A 19874-nucleotide genomic window follows, 5' to 3' on the forward strand; every position below is an offset into this window, starting at 1 on the left:
CAGAAGTCAGTGCTGACCTAGAAGCAGGCTCCAGGCTCTGAGCTGTCAGCACAGGGCCCGATGTAGGGCTCAAACTCAGGAGCCATGTGATCATGACCAAAGCCGAAGTCAGAGAGTCAAATTAGCCACCCTGGCGCACCTGCTTTTTTAGTCTTTATTTCACTTATTTGTGCTCTGATGTTTATTACTTATTTCCAGCTACTGGCTTTAGGCTTTGTCCTTCTCTTTTAGCTTTTTTACATGTAAGGTTAGGTTGTTTTTTTGAGGTAGGTCTATATTTCTATGAACTTCCTTCTTAGAACAACTTGTACTCTATCTCAAAGATTTTGGAACAATATGTTTTCATTCTCATTTGTTTCCATATATTTTAGTCATGCACTTTCTTTAATCATGTTGCTTTGAAGATACAAAAGAAAAACAAAATATGTCCTACTTGGAAAATGTTGTAAAAAAACCTTTTGTGTCTTAAACAATTTTGCAATCTAAAAGTTAAATACTTTATCTGAATTCTCACCTACCATGAGCGTCTGGAGGTGTTATTGATTCTGCATTCCTAGGACAGACTATCAAAGTTGTTCTACCTAAGAATAGAATCCATAAAGAAATAGAGTTTAGTATATATTTGAGTTATGTAGCATAATTGAAATAATAGATTCCAGATAAAAACCACTACATAAAAACTAGAAAAATCTAACCAGTTTTGATAGATCATGAAATAAAAAATAAACATAGTCAATGTCTTTAGTTAGAGATGTGTACACAATTATAGTAAGTGTCTATATTAATAATATAACCATTATAACCACCAGTAATATATTTAATGCTTACTATATGTCAATCACAGAGCTGAAACTATGATTTTTCTATCTGCTGTTACCCTTTAAAATAGATAATGTCATAATTTCCATCTTAGAGATATGGATCAAGGTAATGAAAGACTGAGTAAATACATTGCCCAAAGGCTTCACTAGTTTTGAATACTAGGAAGCAGAATGGTCAGAATTATCACCCTTAGTCAATATATTTTATGGAATATAAACAGAAGAAAGCCATATAGAGAATATGTGCAATGTTTATTCATGTTCAGTGACAAGAGACTAAACCTGGGGAACACAACCATACTCACTAGACTTACATACAGAGTGGTCCAACCGGCCTTACATACTTTGAATAAATTATCCACTTATGTATTCTACCTTCTTTAGCTAGTAAATGCCTGAATACTGAATGATAATGAATATACATCAGTTCTTACATTTTTGACAAATACTACTGTGAAGCTGACTTAGCCTGCATAGAGATGCATTGGTAAAAAATTCTGGAACTTTAATTCACAGATAGGTATAATTGTATAATTCTCAGTATCTTTTGCATAATGTGCATGTTTTAAAAATAGCTTCATAAAAACAAAAATAGCTTGTACAGTGTTATTACATGACATTTTCAGAAGTAAAATTCTGGAAATTACTTGATGAAAGGATTTTTATTTTTTAATATAAACTGTAGAGGGAGAGTCGTAGTAAAGTAGTGATCAAAGAAAACTTAATCAATGAATTATCCTTTTCAAAAATTATCTGCTTTGGGGGTGAATGTTGCCCATGAAAATTAGGGACACATACCTACTGAACATAGATTATATTACCAAAACCCTAATTTTTACTTATTTGAATACTGCCTTGAATATCTTCATTACAAAGTAGATTATTCAGAAAGTTATGTCTTCAGTGTATTTGATTTAGTATACATTGGCCACAACTTAAGAGGAAAAAAATCTTTCAAGGCAGAGAGATTCAATTTGTAGGAGAGTACCTTCCTAGGGAACCACAGGTAAAAGTAGAAAATGAAATAAAATGCTAGATACAAAAAGGGAATGCCAAAAGCAGTTCATGACTTCATGCAGAAAACAACCCTTCAGCCACTGCTCAAACCATTTTCTTTCTCTTTACTGCTTTTTAAACTGGCAAAGAGGATCGGTAAAGGAGCTTTGGAACTGAGAGCAAGTTTCACTAATGAGTCTCCTGATGCTGTCCCAGTGATGGGAACGGCAAAATTCCATCAATAAAACATTAAGATAAAGCACCCACAGCCCTTAAGGTAGAAGCCAAGTCTCATTCCAGGGACTTGCATTTTGTGTCAATTAAAGACTAGACTTCAAGAGATGAAATTCACTTTGCTCAGGCTTGTAGGACACCTCCAGCAAACATTAGCACAACAATTGCCATCATATTTTTTTTTTTTTTGCACCTCTCAGGTCCATGTGCAATGACTATCTCTCTCATTTCTCATTGGTATACTGTTCTAATTTACTCACCTAGACTTGAATTTAAGTCCCACTTGAACTTGTTGGACACTGAAATGTAGTAACAGTCAGGAGACTTTTTCAAGCCTGTATTTTCTATAATGTAAACCTTTCAACTGGATTTTTTTTTTTTTTTGCTTCCATCAGGAGAGTTTCAAGACAACTCTGTGAGGTGAGATAAGGATTTTCATATTTATTAAACTAACCTTCTATAAATGAATAGAAATTTGACGTGCTTTCTGGGACATCTCTTTCTCCTATGTTTGTTTCTTGAATTCCAGGAAAAACAAGAGTGGAAAAAGTCATATCCATACTGACTCACTATGTTTATTTGTTACAGCAGCAAATTATTCCATAATATAGGTATTAGGATGGAATTTACAGTGAACATTGGCATATTTTTGTGGTTCTTATTACACCTAAATCAACTAATGGGTTTTTGTTTGGAGGATCTCATCTCTTGATTAAAATGTAGTTAGAATCATAAAATCCTGCGACTTTACATTTAGGAAATCTCATTCACTTAATTTGCATATGCTGCCATTTTGATATCTTTCAAGAATAAAAAAATTACATTTTCTCATATAACTTGCCTCATCAGGAAAGCTTTGAATATTCAGGGACTTATAATTTGTCTTTGCTGTCACATTATTTTAGGGTATGTTTTACCTGTTTTTTCTAAGATATCTAAGGATGCCTAATTAAATAAATATGAAAGTGACAAACCAACCAGATATTTGAATCTCACAAAGAGAAGAGGTATGCTAGTGCTGGAAAGTACCCCCGCTCCCACTTGCCCTGGCATGTACCAGATTCAAATATTGTCCATGATAAGATTCAACCTCAGCCCTCTTCCCCAGAGTCCTGACATTGCCGTTAGCAGCCTCTCACCAGCAATAGGTCCTTTACCTTGGACACTTCCCAAGGCCCTCTCACTATCAGCAAGAGCTCACCACCGATGTTGCTGTTCCTTCTTGCCCAATTGCTTTAGCTATTTAAAAAAAACACACACAATTTGAAACTTGGGGAATTTAGAACAAAAAACAGTGTCTTGGTTATTACTTCTCATGTTACAAATGACCAGATCACATTTTACAGAAATACTGAAAATGTCCAATGATTGACCTGATATCAATTACCCTTTGGAGATGGAATCAAGCTTAGGAAACACATTTCTGAATTTTCAGTTTAGGATGTGTTCTAATACACTATTGATGCATTTTGAAATATGGAAGAAAATTAACATATTATTTTATTCTTAGTGGGTTAGAGACATAAACAGTGTAAATGGGCAATAGGGAAAGAAGGTAATCTATTTCAGAACAAAATAGTTCTTCGGAAATCAGAAAATAATCTTTCTTCAGCCTCTGTATGATGACTTCTTCTATCCAACATGGAAAACAAACAATAGATATGAAAACAATAACAAAGTAAGTTCAGAGGAGTGATTTCTCAAGTCGTATTTTCCAAGAATGTTTTTATTGATTAGCCCACTTGTGGACTTGCATATGACATAACACCCAGTATTTCAGGAATCACACATACCTGAGTGTCTGTTCTTTGTTTTGCTGGGAATGGGCTCTGAACAAAGCAGAAATAATTCTGTGTTTGCAGTATTTCATACTAATGGCTGGAGAGAGAAATTAAAAGTATTTTTATGAGTAAATTATCTAATTATAAATTATAATTATGGCATTTTGGAGGAAAATAATTACAAACTGAAATGGGATATGAAGGAGGTTACTGGAGCAGACCCAAAAAATTGAAAAATAAATTCCATTTTGAGTAATTAGAATTTAATTAAAACCTGAAAGTTAAAGAGAAATTGGCCAGATTTTAAAAAAATAGGGGTGCTCGAGAGTAGTCTAAGCAAAGAGTGGAATCAGTGTAAAGACTTACAAATGGTTAGAGGGACATCATAACTGAAGATTTTTAAAGAGGCCAAAATAGCTTGAGAGTTTGGGAAAAGAGCATGGTATTAGACTCTATTTGGGAACTATTGTTAAAACCACTCTATTGAAGGCCTTATTTCAGAAAGCAGTCCTCAAGTTTCACTTCCATAGCTATAGTTTGTTAATTAATAAAATCACTTCCCATTTTCGTGCATCATGACATAGAGAAAAATTGGAACTCAGAGGCGCTTCACATTGCCATGCACTGCACATATAAATTGGATGTTCTTCATGAAAACTTCCATTTTGATTGTGTAATCAAAACCATTGGCAGATCCTGCTAAGTAGAGTTAAGCAAATTAAACTACATTACATCAAAACATGATGCTCTCAGCCAGCATGCAATCCCCTATCATCAAACAGTATGCAGTGAGCATGTATTCTGCAAGTTTCACTATCTCAATCTGTATTTGCCCTCAAACCTTCCTGAGGCTCTGTCTACACTGTCAAATGATGGGTTGAGCCATCACCATGGAATGGGTATTGATGGAGACAGTTCAGGTCAAATGAGTCCCCTTTTCCCAGATTCTGCTCTATAATAACCTTCTATCTCCTCTTCAATTTGCTTGCATAAACAGAGCCTTAGGGCAACTGTGAGACTGGTAGATATTCCAAACGTGCCTCAAATAATATTACAAATTTTAAGGTCTTGTCTACAAAGCATATTTGACCCATAACATTTCACTGCTGAAAGACTAGGTTGAGAGATTCTGCCCTAACTTCTTTTTGTTATATTTAAGGAAACTGAGGCTCAAATATATTCATCAGTGTTATTGCACAGTGCAGGAGACACTTGCTGGTGGAAAGGGAAGTAAAATAAACATATTGTGGACTTGAAGTTCAGACTTTCCTCTGGACATCCATACATCGTGATTGGGATCCACTTATCCCAACAAGCATGTAGCGGGCACTCAATATTTTTCATTCCATGTAGAATTTGTGCCAGGCAAATAACCATAGATGACTATAGGTTTCTCTGTGCTATGGACTGTGAATAGAAATTTACATGTAATTCTTGTAATTGCCACACTATGCCTAGGAGGGAGTCATGATGATTAACTCCATTCTGCCGAAGAGAAGACTGAAAATTTAAAGTTTAAATAACTTCTCCTAAAAGTGTACAGCTGTTAGGTGGTTAATAGCCTTTCACACCCAACCTGAAGTCTTCTACATTATGTTCTTATGCATCATGTGTAATGATCTGGATAAGGTACGGTGAGGAAAACATTAACTGTGACCTATTAAATTCAGTAATATATATGAATTTCTCCTATATTTCTGGAATTGTGTTTCTTCCCAAGGATGCTCTGGGGGGGACACAATGCATTTATGTCTTACATATAGAGCCAATTGTCCAGTAGGTGAAAGGGATATTAAGCAAAGAATGACACAAATTTGTTTAAGTCCCAAGAATACTTTTAAATAGTGCTTAAAGCACTACTAAGTACTAAGAGTGAATGGGAAGCATTGTAGAACATAGAACAGCAGCTTGTTCAGTGGTGTCTGGTAAACTGTTGTCAAGATGGGGGATAAAGAAGAGAGGGAATTTACAACCTGCAAATGGAGAAGAGGCACGGAGGTAGAGGACACAGTGGGTGCAGTGGTGCTGGATTGGAAAAGAGCTGGATGTGTGTGAGGCACATGGCCGATGAAACTATATTGCACCAAATAATGGGACCAGCCCTATAAAATGGGGCTGAAAAGAAAGGTACAGGTGGCTCAAGACCGTGCAGGTCCTTTGAGGCTGGTGAGAAGTATCAGTCCTTTTGCTGAAATGTGTTATATGGCTATTTTGAGTTTTAGTAGGAGTGTATCATGTTAAGATTCGTATTTTAGGAAGATTAACTCAATTTCAGTGTGGCAAAGGGATTACAGAGGAACAAGAATGGAACTTTCCTAGTGCTGACATTTCATTTACTTACTAGTATATTGGCAACCTGGAATACAAATACAGAAAGGCAAAGAATGTTTGGCAAGTCTCCAGAAATCACTGCCATTTAAATAATGTGGAAAGAACTGGGCATGTTTACTTTGAAGAAGAAGAATAAGGAGAATGGGGTTTTTTTTTTAGGAGAGGAGAGATAGAAATGGCTGAATTTCTAAAGTAGGCGTGTTTCAGCCCTATACAGTCATGGTTCTATGCAGAGATAGTCACCAGAGTACCTGGCCGCTCTGTGACACTGTCAGTTTTTTGGCCCTACCAATATTACAGGAGACGTTACATGCTTCCGCCTCTCAGGATGTTGTTGAACTGGCTCCATAACTGGGGCCGAATTTTAGAAAGTTGTCTTCCTCCAAAATTGTTGCATGTGCTAAGATTCTCTGTTTGCTTTATATATCTGAATGTCAAACAAAACCTGTTGTCATTTCTTTGTGTGTGTAATGAAGATGGGATTTTTAAATCTTCTATGTATAGATTAAAGGCTATTTTGCTTTAGGAAAGTTTGTTGGATTTTTTTTTTAACACAAAAATCATGGTTGACTCCATTCAGGCATGAATGCCTAGGACTGATGACCAAAATTTAGCATAAACCTGTAAGATAGAGCTTCCACATAAGACTATTTTGTTATTCTCTCTTTATGTTCTACCAGTGATTATGCAAGTACTATAATTAATAGTCTGTTTTATCAACTTTAAAAAAAATAGAAATTTGAATACAAAGAAAAATTTTTCACCCTATGCTTTTTGTTCATTTGACCGATCTCATTTTTGCCCTGTCCCCCGCCCCTCCTTCCTTTCATTGTATTTTGCATTGCTGCAACACACAACTTTCTTATACACACATCTCTGTGCCATTTCCACATGTAAGACACACACAGAAAATTTTCAGTGCTTACAATACAAAGTCTATGTGGTTTCATCTTGATATAAATTGTCCTTTGTGATTTTTACCTAACATATCTGATCATGCTCCTGCGCATCCTTCTCTTCTTATTATCACAAAGCATTTAAGCTACTAAGGACTACTTTTCATTTATTTTTCAAATAAAGTAATAGCTCTAAGTAGAAGTTGTTCACGTAGTAGTAGTGATTATTACAGTAGTAGTTTCTTATTAGTTTTATTTACAGTCAAAGCAATGACTGCCATTTGAGCATCTCCTAGAAGCCAAGCATTTTAATAGGTAATTTAAATATCTGATTTTCATTTGTTTTTTAATTTATTAATGCAGTATATATTTATATTTATTCAAAGCCACTCTCAGACATTAATCCCGGAAGTTGAGATAATGCAGTGAAAAACAAAAACAACAGTAACATCCCTGTTTCATGGGCCTTATATTCCACTGAGTCAAAATATTGCATTTTACAGAAGCAGGTATTAGTAAATAGTAATTCCATTCCTTTTCTACTTTCCTCCCTAGTCTAAGGTCTACACAAATAAAACTTGCCTTGGAACAAAGTATAAATGTACAAACCTCCATAGTGCCCCCATGTGAAAATCAGATTGTTTAAATAAGGGAAATGCATTAACATGCCTGTAAGAACAGTTAGAACTCCCAGAATAGAAATGGGGGGTTTTAACCTTGTTGTGATTCAGTAACCTACATTGTCAAGGAGGTATGCCAATTGGACTGGCTTTGAAGCCTCACCTCCACCGTCTGTATTCATTTTATGCCATGCCATTGATGTGTCTCTTCAAGTAGAGATCAGTTCATTCTTAATACAGTCAGGTAGCATAGAGTGCTTTTCACCCTGGGAAATACAAGCACAGAATGGGGAACTTTCTGGGTTGAGGAACAAAGTCCAAGGTAAACCCCTGGTGAGATTGTCAAAGGCAGACTGTGAAGAGGCATGAGAAGGTGCCACATGTTATCCGAAAGGAGGAAGAGTGATTGGCAAGGTCAGGCTATTTGCAGAGATAGCATTTGAGCCCAGTTCGATGGAAACTTAAAAGCTTAGATAAGTCAAAGGGCTGAGAGAGAGAGGGGAAAAAAAACGTCATGCTTTCCTTATGGGAAACTTAGTAAGAAAAAGATTTAATGGTATTGGAGGAATTCTCTAAATGGAAAGGAAATTGTAAAAGGAATCTTTTGTAGAGTGTTTAGAAAATATTTTAAAAAGACACCTAATTTTATTAGGTGGACAAAAGGATTAATTGTGGGTATGTTCAGAGAGGGACGTATTTTTAAAACATCCAAAGGACATATTATAAGCAAATATTAACAATTGCACTTTAAAAATCTCATCAGGCATTAGCTTCCACATATGATCCTTGAATCAGAATAAGCTGGTCAATTTGTAAGGACAACAAAAAAAGGCAGTTTCCGTGGCTTTCTTTTGTGAAGGTAGGGCTCAGAAATGGGCTTTTTTAGCAAGCTTTCTCTGGTGGAGGTATTTTTAATTCCATTTAGTACAGAGTCGCGGGTTCTTCCTGAGTGGGCTTGTGTGTTCTTTCCTCCTCAGCTGCAGTCTGCCTCTGGGTGCGCGTCTGTTGGACCCTCCACACTGAGGCCACAAAGGCATGCAGGCTGACACCAGAACCCTAGATCTTCTATCCTCCACGAAGTTACATTTCTCTTCTCTGCCTACAAGGTCTTCCATACCTCTTCTCTTTCTTTCAAAATTCTACTTGGAGTCACTTTCTCTGGAAAGTCTGACGAGTGTACCAGGCGCTATGTTGGGCAACTGTTCCACGTGCCTCCGTAGCTCCTGATGCAATACAGTCAGTGTGAAGTCTCAGTATCGCCTCTCATTCTAGATTGTGCTGGTCCATTTACGTATATTCCTTTCATCTACTTGGTAAATTTTTATTTTATTTTATGTCCTTATTTTGAGAAGGAGGGAGGGAGGGACATACAAGGTTGGGGGCAAAGAGAGAGGGACAGAGAGAGCATGCTAAGCAGGCTACCTACTGTCAGTGTGGAGCCTGATGCCAGGCTCTAATTCAGGAACCATGAGATCCTGACCTGAGCTGAAGCCAAGAGCTGGATGCTTAATCGACTAACCCACCCAGATGCCCCTATTTGGTAAATTCTTATGAAGGGTCTGCTTATCCAGGCAATACGGTAACAAGTAACTAACATGTAGTATCTACTGAGGGAGATAACACATGAACAACTAGAATGCAATGTATTAATTGCTATGCAGAAATGCCATAGGAGAATGCCACAGGATCCCACACATACTGGACTTCTCTGCTATACAGTAAGGATTTACATGACTTCTATTGTCCAGAAGCCTTTACTTGATTTTCTTCATGCCTCTACTTAAAGCCTTACCTAAACATTCTTTGACAATAAGAACAAGATCTACCATTTCTAGAGTAGCCTCTTGTCCAATTAAAGAACTTGCAGCATCCATTTATTTTGTATTCACTACCATCTGTATGCTTTGATAAGAAAGGAAAACAATACAAAATAATAATCATATTACTCTTAGCCTCAGGTTAATCATATGTATAAAACTTACCGTGATAACATTGGATGGAATACATTGATCATTTTAATATGCTTCAATTCTTAATGTGAATTGTATTGCCTCATCCTCATACCATCCTCTTACCTTAGGTGCTACAATTGTCTCCATGTCACTGATGAAGAGACTGAAGTTCCAGCAAAAAGTTCCATTTGTTCATAGTCCAACAGTAAGTAACCCCTTGATTTCAAACCTCTGTAGCCTGGCTCCATTCCTATCCATTAGCTATTTTCCTTGCAGTTTTATTTCATCATGACATTCCATTGTGTCTCTCAGTTGAAGTTTATTCTAACACTGTCATTTCTGGAGAATTAACACAGCAGACATTTTAGGATTGAAATGTGTGGCTTGAATCCTGTTGCTATCACTTACTAGCTATGCGTCCTTGAGTACTTTGCTCAAGCTTTCTGTGCTGTAGGTGAGTCGTGGGCACAATGAGGATAATAATAGGAGATAACTTGGTTATCTCAATGCGTCAATACATATTAAACACTTGGAGCAGAGGTGAACAAGTAGTAAACTTTAATTTCTGGTTATGATCACTATGATTGCTATCACTGTTACTACTACAATGAATATTACTACAAATAGAGCGTTACCACCGTGGCTGGCTTGTGAACCCCAGTAAGGCAAAAAGAATCAGTGTTCCCATTGTTCACATGGGAATGAACTTAAGACCTCCTGGCTTTCCCTGTAATCTTTAAGTGAGGATTTAAAAAAGACTGATAGGATTTTATATTCTCTGGATCTGTACTAACAAAGGACTTATAACTGTATCACTCCATTTTTAACTTTTATTGAGGTGCATGTATTTTCTTTGTGAGATTCTGTGTACATACAATAAAATAAAGGAGAAAGATAAATGTCAATAGTCCCTCAAGCATCAGAATCTGGAATCTAGTGGAGCTACTTCTATTTCACACTTGTTCTCTATCTGCTTATAGAAAATATACACTGGACCCTAAATATTATACCTTAGACCCAACAACAAGGGGAAATAACTTTGATTGATTGATGCAAGATCTCTATGCGAGGCACTTTTACTTGTGTTTGCTTTTTTTTTTTTTTTTTTAGCAGTGTTCTTTATAAGACTTGGAGGTACGATGCATTATCCCCATTTTTATTTGACAAACTTCCAGCTCAGTGAGGTGAAACAAGTTGTGTAAAGACACCTTAATAAGTGTCAAACAAATTTTAATTCCGGTGCCTGATTCCAGAGTTCAGACACTAAATATTAGGATATGGAATATCCTACACGCGCTCAAAGAACAATTAACAAGCATGTTCGTCAATCAGAGAAAAAAAATAATTTTTAAGAAATAATGTGGTCGCTAGCTAATGAAGAGTCCAGAAAGAAAGGGATGGGAATAATGGTTGAAGATAGATACAAATGTATTGCATAGATATATAAATAGCATCTTAAAATCCTTCTGGGTGCCAGATCACTAAATCTAATTGTGGTGTTAATTTAAGTGTTCTAACATTACACAATGTCGAAAGCTCTGTTGTTTTATATCTTAATTCAATTATAATACTTTCTTTGTTTCCTTTTGATCATTATAAAGATAACATATTTTTGATAGAGAAAATTTGGTGAAAAATTCTAGAAGGAAGGTCAAATTATTCATTGTCAAAAGATTCATAGATAACCATTGGACAACTCTCAACATTTCATTTTATGAATTCTTCTTATTTTTTTAATATTTTTGTATATCAGTATTTCTGTGTTCTGTTATTTTTAAATTAATATACAGCCACATCTCTTTTCTGCTTTTTTTTTTTTCCAATTTAGTGTTTGGCAGTTTTATAACCCAACTTTTTATAGACAAGATTCTAACAACTTCATAGCTCTCTATCCTGAGGATTTATAAATTTGTAATTTGCCATTACATTTTTGTTATTTTATATATATAGGCCCTTTTTGCTCTCATGAACATTTTTATTTTTTATTATTTATTTTTTAAATATAACTTACTGTCAAATTGGCTAGCATATAGTGCGTAAAGTGTGCTCTTGCTTTTTGGGGGTAGGTTCCCATGGTTCATTGCTTACATATAATAGCCAGTGCTCATCCCCAAAAAGTACCTTCTTCAATGTCCATCACCCATTTTCCCCTCTTCCCCACCCCCATCAACCTTCAATTTGTTCTCTGTATTTAAAATCTCTTATGGTTTTCCTCCCTCCCTCTCTGTAACTATTTTTTTCCCTTCCCTTCCCCCATGGTCTTCTGTTAAGTTTCTCAAGATCCACATATGAGTAAAAACATATGATATCTGTCCGTCTCTGACTGACTTATTTCATTCAGCATAATACCTTCCAGTTCCATCCACATTGCTGCAAATGGCATGATTAAATTTATTCTTATTGCCAAGTAGTATTCCTTTATATATATATATATAAGCCACATGTTCTTTATCCATTCATCAGCTGGTGGACATTTAGGCTCTTTCCATAGTTTGGCTATTGTTGAGAGTGCTGCTGTAAAACATTGGAGTACATGTGACCCTCTGCATCAGCACTCCTGTATCCTTTGGATAAATTCCTAGTAGTGCTCTTGCTGGGTTGTAGGGTAGTTCTATTTTTAATTTTTTTGAGGAATCTCCACACTGTTTTCCAGAGCAGCTGCACCAGTTTACATTCCCACCAACAGTGCGTGTCTCCATATCCGCACCAGCATCTGTAGTTTCCCAAGTTGTTCATTTTAGCCACTCTGTTCAGTGTGAGGTGGTATCTCAATGTGGTTTTGATTTGTATTTCCCTGATGATGAGTGACATTGAGCACCTTTATTGTGTCTGTTGGCCATCTTGGATGTCTTCTTTGGAAAAGTGTTTATTCATGTCTTCTTCCCATTTCTTCACTGGATTATTTGTTTTTCAGGTGTTAAGTTTGTTAAGTTCTTTATAGATTTTAGATACTAGCCAAAATCTGATATGTCATTTATCTGATATGTCATTTGCAAATATATTTTCCCATTTTGTTGGTTGTCTTTTCATTTTGATGATTGTTTTCTTTCCACTGCAGAAGTTCTTTATCTTGATGAGGTCCTGATAGTTCATTTTTGCTTTTAATCCCCTTACCTTTGGGGATGTGTCAAGTAGGAAACTGCTGTGGTGGAGGTCTAGGAGGTTGTTTCCTACTTTCTCCTCGAGGGTTTTGATGGTTTCCTGTCTCACATTCAGGTCCTTCAGCCATTTTGAGTTAATTTTTGTGTATGGTGTAAGAAAGTGGTCTAGTTTCATTCTTCTGCATGTTGCTGTCCAGTTCTCCCAGTACCATTTGCTAAAAAGACTGTCTTTTTATAAATTAAATTGCATTATGGCTTAAGGTACCCTGAACATCTCTGTTACTCATACATTTTTCTGTATCCATCTTACTACAGTAGATTAAATATGTGGAGATACATATGAACATATTTAATGTCTTAATACATATTGACAAATTGCTTTTCTATGAATACAATAATCATTGGGCAGGAAACTCAGAGAGGAAGGGTACTTCCAAGATAGCAGAAGCCTGGGAAAGGCTAAGAAAAGAGGATGAAGACCAAGAAATTTTGGCAATGCATTTAGAGCTGAGGTAAGGGAAGGCAAGAGAAAGATCAGAAAATGCCAATCGACCTAAATTTTAAATTCACAGTCCACCAGAATTTAAAAAATATAAAATATACTATGTTGTCCCATTGGACCCCTATTTTCTGTTAAGAATGCAAGTGAAGGGATTATCAGCATTGCATTCTCTTCAAATCCATCAGAAAGGAGATACTTAGAAGCCCAGGTTTTGCCTCATGTGTTCATATTGGTTTTGGGTGATAGGGTTTGCTGTCCTTCAGTACAAAGGCAGGCATGTGTTTTACTGAGATGTATTTGAAACAGGACTGTTGTAATTGATGAAATACTGGCTCTATCTCTCAAAATGTGTTTTGAAACAACAGCAGCAGCAATATGCTTACTGGTTTTGGCAGCCCCCGGCAATGCAATATTCTAACAAGTGAATCTGGATATGATAAGAAAGTTATCTTTTGTAGTCCAAATTATGTCAATAAAAGTAAAAATTATATGAATTATATTTTAATTTTCAAAATAAAAAGTAACGTAAGTAAACAAAACATTACTAATTCTACAGTATTTTTATAAAATTTTTAGAGTTATTTTCTATCCATTATGATTTCAATATTTCCCTGCATTGTATTGATTTCTTTTATAACATTGTATTTCTAGAACTTAAATTTTTAAAGAATAACTATGTCTAGTAGTGACTGATCATATTATTTGCTTAATAAGTTTGACTCTAGGGGTGCCTGGGTGGCTCAGTTGGTTAAACGTCCGGCTTTGGCTCAGGTCATGATCTCACAGTTCGTGGGTTCAAGCCCCGCATCGGGCTCTGTGCTGACAGCTAGCTCAGAGCCTGGAGACGGCTTCAGATTCTGTATCTCCCTCTTTCTTTCTGATCCTCACCCACTCGCACTGTCTCTCTCTGTCTCTCAAAAATAAATAAAAAAAACATAAAAAATAAGTTTAACTCTGTAGAAAATCATCTCAATAATTTCAGGGTTATTAGTGTTCAGGTAAACAGTTAAATAGGAACATTTATGAATGCATTCAACAAGTAATTACTAAGATTGAAATAAAGGAATATAAGGTTAATTGTATTCTCTGCCTTTGATGAACTAGTGAATGATATTTAATGAAGTATGATGGTAGCTGAAGGTAAGGATCTGTGGCTTTTAAGAACTGAAGGGTTAAGCCCCACATCTCATTTCTTCTTGTATGCTATGCTGCTATCATAGTAGAGTGTATAGCTTTCTGAAAAAAGCCCAAGAGAAGGGCCTCTAACACAGCATAAAGAGCTGAGAACCCTGTTCCACAGGACAGGTAATGGCTGAGCTGAATTATCCTAGTGATCATCACAAGTCACAATTCAGTGGGATAAAATGTGCCATGCCATGGAAGTGTCGAGGAGTTGCTAGAATTGGGGACTTCAGCATGCCTGACATTTGAATTTGAGGTGAGATCCATGAATTAGGCATGAGGCCAAATCACAAATGAATGTAACCACTTTGGAGTCTGTTTCCTAAGTCCGTGCAGCACCACTGAAAGATTTCACACAAGTGACCCAATCATATTGGCACCGTAGAGAGAGCGCCCTGATGGAGATATGGAAGTTAAATGTGGGGATTTGGAAGATTGAGAATGTCATCATTTAGTAATGATTTAGTTTATTGTCCCACCGAGATATAATGGGGACCTTTTCCATGACAATGTAAGGAGGAACCGAGAAGAGGAGATACATGAAAGATATTTATTATCACAGATTTCTTACAAGAGTTTCTTTTGAAAAGCTCAGTTCTTTAAATCCCATGGATTTACAATCGGGCATCTTTCAAAACAGGGGCTGCTGAAATGAGAAAGAGTGAAAGCTAAATTGCCTCCAACTTAGAACACTTTTTTCAGCTCTAATTTGCCTATGTTTGGTGTGGAATTAAGTATTGAAATCCACTCAAGTTTCTAATTTTCAGCTCCCCTGCACCCACACAGCCTCACAGTTATGAGCTTGCTAATATAATGGGTTCCCAATTCGAACCAACTAGGGGCTTACTATGCAAATGTTCTTATATAGTATGTTTTTTATACAAATAAAACCTAGATGTGAATACTAGTAAACTTAGGGGTCTATATTTTAAAAGAGTTACTCTGTCTTTGTTTTTAATGCTATACTTATTTTTGAGGAAGAACTAGAGATGGAGTATGAGCAGGGGAGGGGCAGAGAGAGAAGGTGGCACAGTATCAAAAGCAGACCCCAGGCTCTGAACTGTCAGCGTAGAGCCTGATGAGGGGCTTGAACCCTTGAATCACAAAATCCTGACCTGAACTGGAGTTGGACACTTAACCAACTGAGCTTTCAGGTGACCCTTAATAGAATGAGTCTTAAATGTATTATAAGTATATAACCCAGTTGGGAAAATTGGAGACACAATGTAAAGAGAAGGGACGATTACAGAAAACCTTTGGCAGTACTGAACTGTAGTGTTCATGTGGTCCTTACATAATATCTAGTCTAAACAAAAGACAGTTAAGGAAATGAGGGAAACATAGGGAAAGACATGGTTCATGGTTCTGACATTAGCTTCCCTGTGAGTGAACATTAGATCATCCTCCTCTCAAAGTCTAGTTCGTTTCTCACTTACATCATGAAAACCAGACAAACACATTTTAAATACAGTGCATCATCCTGGACCAAACCCCATGTTTATATTATTAGAATGTTTAGGCTTTGAAGCTTAAGATTCTATATTATAATAAAAAGGCCACCTGGTAATTCTCATAGACACCAAAATGTGATCATGACTACTCTAGGACCGTAGGATCTCCTGTCACTCTAAATTTATGTGAATCTATGACTTTACGTAAAACAATCTGAAGGTTTTATACAGAGCAAGTACTCTTGAAATATAATGATTGCTTTAAAATATTTCTACTCTCACTTCCCAGAAAGTGTTTAAAAGGATGAGATGCAAGAAGACTTATCCTCTTGGTGAGGTGTAGATATTCAGGCTAGGAGGTAGAGGGGAGAGTTAGGAATATATTCTTGTCTGTGTCCCCTAGTGCCTAGCACAAAGCCTGAGGCATGGCGGGTATCCAGTGAAATGTATGGAATGAATTAACTAATATGAGAGTCAGAGACTTCCCTCTCAGTAGGGAAGTTGTGGAGGTAAGTTTTAGCTTCTGAAGTGAAGCCTTGAATGTTCCCAGTAATGAACTCCACAGTCATCTTTTGATGGAAATGGGAAGCAATTCCTTTACAGGCCTTCTGTAAGGGGCTATATATATATTGGAAAATGAAGCAATGGTTTTGCCATTGCTCGCATTAAATAGATGGGCTCTATTTCAGTTTCTTTCCTGTACAGGATTGCTCTGTGCCTCTAGATGGTGCTGCTGGCTCATTACTCAAGCCACTGCAGAATCCAAATCTAGGCAAGTGAGGAGTTCCAACCTCTGAGGAACCATCTCTGCATCTGTGGCTCTGCCTTTTGCCAATTTGCAGGAAGCTTTATTTTAAAATGCTTCCACTTGGCCAATTCTAATCACCTTTTCTTTCTACTCTCCCCTCATGATCTTTGTTTTTAAATTAAGGAAACTGGTTTAAGATATTCTTAATAGAACTTGTTTATGCTCTTTTTATGTGTAGTACATAGAATGGAAGAGTAAAGATAACTAATCCATGTTAGAGAAAAGATTCTGCCTGGCAACCTTCCATGTTGAACTTCGTACATATGGAACTCTATATTTACACACTCCATAAGTAACCTCGTCCAAGATACATGATCTCTCGGAGTCCAAATGTAATTTTTTTTAAAGAAACAGCTTAACACTTGAAATGGAGCATTAGTGAAGTAGAAAGACTCGGGATTGAAAAATATGTGGCATCTACATAGCTATTCTGCCCTCTTATGAGGATAAACACCAGTATTTTTTTTCATGGCACTTTTCTCTAATTAGCTAAATCTGGGACCAGAGTCCACCTCCTTCCCAGAAATAAAGATGGATAAGTGTCTGCATATACTTTAAACCATTAAATAACCCTGATCTATTCTTTTATTTTGTGGTAGTCATTTAGAACATCCACAAGCTATTTGTCCTCTTCATATTTCCATGAAATAAATAGCAGAACCAAAGTTAGAACCCAGAGACTGGCTCTAGGTTAAGTGTTTATGCACCATGCTGATCAGGGGCTACTTCTAAAATTCCAAGCTGGAGTCCCAAACTATTAATGCATGTCTTAATTAATGGCAGCAATTCATTCCTTGATCAAAAAAGAATTATTTGGCAGTTACTCTGAAAAAATGCTATTCTAAATAAACTGGGCTAAAGAGATAAATAGAATGACTCCTTCCAGAAGCTATCATTGTGGCAAAAGAGAATGACCATATGAAGTATTGCTGTGGGCAGTAATGGAGTCTCCTGTATTGCCATCTGCAGCATGTGACATGAAAGAAAGGTGTTACCAGGTACAGTGGGGGGACATGTGATAGAATAGGAGTAATCATTGCTGCCTTTTTTTTTTTATGTCTTTTATTTATTTTTGAGAGACAGCGCAAGCAGGGAGGGTCAGAGAGAGAAGGAGACACAGAATCTGAAGCAGGCTTCAGGCTCTGAGCTGTCAGCACAGAGCCCGACGCGGGCCTCGAACCCACAAACCGTGGGATCATGACCTGAGCCGAAGCTGGACGCTTAACCAACTGAGCCACCCAGGCGCCCCTAGTTCTACCTTGTTGAGGGACAAAGGCAAAGCTCACACTCAACTCACTTACATAGTATAGATCATTTTTGTTTTCCAAGAATTGGCAGGAAGTTACCAGAAGCACCAGAAGTAAATGAGTGCATGCATTTAGTTTTAAAAAATATAAAAACAATAATAACTGTGCGCATGTATTTGGTGTTCCCACATGATCAGTATCTCATTTGATTCTAACGCAAGTATCACAGTAACTACTATGTATAACAGCTCCTTCCGTTTCACGGATCTCAACTTCCAGACTCAGATAAAAATGGGCTTATTCAAGGTCACACAAACAATTACAGAGGGGGTTTCAAAGCTCTTGCTTTTAGCTTCCACATTAGATAGTCTTTCTGACTGCCTTTAATTAGAACCAAAGAGGAAGACAACACTACCTGTACCAAGCTGTAATTAAGTTTATGTTTCAGTGTCACAAACAGGACTCGAGATGGGTCTCTGAATCAGAGGGCTGGCAACACTTTAGCCTGAAGGAGGGAAAAGAAGCCACAGAGCCCAAAGGACCATTGAGCTTTTTGATGCAGCCAGGCTGACAACATGCTCAGCTTCAGTAATTTTGGTGGCTAAAGAAAATCTGGGGGCACCTGGGTGGCTCAGTCGGTTAAGCGTCCGGCTTCGGCTCAGGTCATGATCCCACGGTTCGTGGGCTCGAGCCCGGCGTCAGGCTCTGTGCTGACAGCTAGCTCAGAGCCTGGAGCCCGCTTCGGATTCTATATCTCCCTCTTTCTCTGACCCACCCCTGTTCGCGCTGTCTGTGTCTCAAAAAAATAAATAAAAACCATAAAAAATTTAAAAAATCTGGAGATGATAGCGGCTGATACAAACTTATACAATTAGAAACTAGAACTCAGCTTCCAGAAAGAAAACAATAAGGGCAGCATATCAGGACCTGCATGCAAAAGATTGAAGATTCTATAATGAACAGTGAAAAGTAGTTGTAAAATTTTGGAAAACTTACTTCACCTTTGACAGGCAGAGTTGCCTCAGTCTGCAGGTGCAGTCTCAGATGGCTGTCTTTATTTTAGTTCTTTCTCTGTTTCTATATTCAAAAGCCATGTACATTTAGCACTGTGTCAGAGAGGAAGGTGAAAATTAAAGCATGAAAAGGTGTGATCCACCTCAGGAGTCTATATAGAGCAATGTGGGTCTCCCTTCTGGCATACGAAGCCAAGCTCCTGTCTCTATGAAGACACTTTGAGTTTATCAACCCTTCCAGTGTGTGTGGCACTTGCAACTGTGCCTGCAACAAGGGAGTGTTCAGCAGGTAACTGTTGAATGTGTGACATAGTAAATTTGCTTCCATTCATCCACTCAGTAAGTACGAAGTGAGCATCTACAGTAGGGAATACACTACTGTAGTCACCTGGGCTTAAAGAGTATTGCTCATGAGGCTTCAATATACATGAGTATTTTCACAGAAAGAAAAAAGTGAAGTCAGTAAATGTGAAGCAAAAGCAAAGAAGGGTCTTGAGTTTGGAGGAAGCAGAAAATTTGATTTCTTGAATCTAGCCAGAGACTAAGACTGGAGCCTTTTGGAGAAGACTGAGTTTATACCACTCAAGACAGGTGACAGAGAGGGTTCAGAGGAAGACTCATTCATGGTAGATCTTTGGAGCACTTACCATTCTCTCAGACCCAGGTTATCTGCCTGGGGTAACTTGGACACAGTCCCTTTCCTGAGCAATACTGTTCCCAGAGTTCTTAACTCCAAAGAGCATCATAATCAAAAGTTGTGATCCGAATTCTTACTTTGTGTATGAGTTACCTTGTTTCTCTCCTTCCTCTTTCTATTCTCTGGATTTAGAAGAATTAAATGTGTAGTGTATTTATGTAGGAGTTAACGCTTTAAGGGCCCTTGCGTGCTAAAGCATCTAACTGGTCAAGAAACAGCCCGGTATGAGAGTTCTCAGATCA

At 37.2% G+C, this 19874-nt stretch overlaps 1 long non-coding RNA gene across 5 annotated transcripts in view; it reads right to left on the reverse strand.

The window, feature by feature from the left end:
• LOC115280642 overlaps positions 1 to 19643 on the reverse strand; it is a 21582-nt gene extending 1939 nt beyond the window's left edge. Inside the window, exons 1-6 of one of the 5 annotated variants that reach the window (XR_003903866.1) lie at positions 19583 to 19631; positions 18924 to 19028; positions 3845 to 3929; positions 3209 to 3290; positions 2312 to 2464; positions 519 to 581 (exon numbers count right to left, since the gene is read on the reverse strand). This is a non-coding gene — a long non-coding RNA (uncharacterized LOC115280642). Of the gene's footprint in view, positions 1 to 518; positions 582 to 2311; positions 2465 to 3190; positions 3291 to 3844; positions 3930 to 18918; positions 19029 to 19582 lie in introns of all 5 variants that reach the window. The other 4 variants (XR_003903867.1, XR_003903868.1, XR_003903869.1 and 1 more) reach the window with 4 other exon arrangements.
• Positions 19644 to 19874: the final 231 nt, after the last annotated feature.

This window comes from Suricata suricatta, chromosome 16 (genome assembly GCF_006229205.1).
Source record: "Suricata suricatta isolate VVHF042 chromosome 16, meerkat_22Aug2017_6uvM2_HiC, whole genome shotgun sequence".
NCBI classification, from domain to species: domain Eukaryota; kingdom Metazoa; phylum Chordata; class Mammalia; order Carnivora; family Herpestidae; genus Suricata; species Suricata suricatta.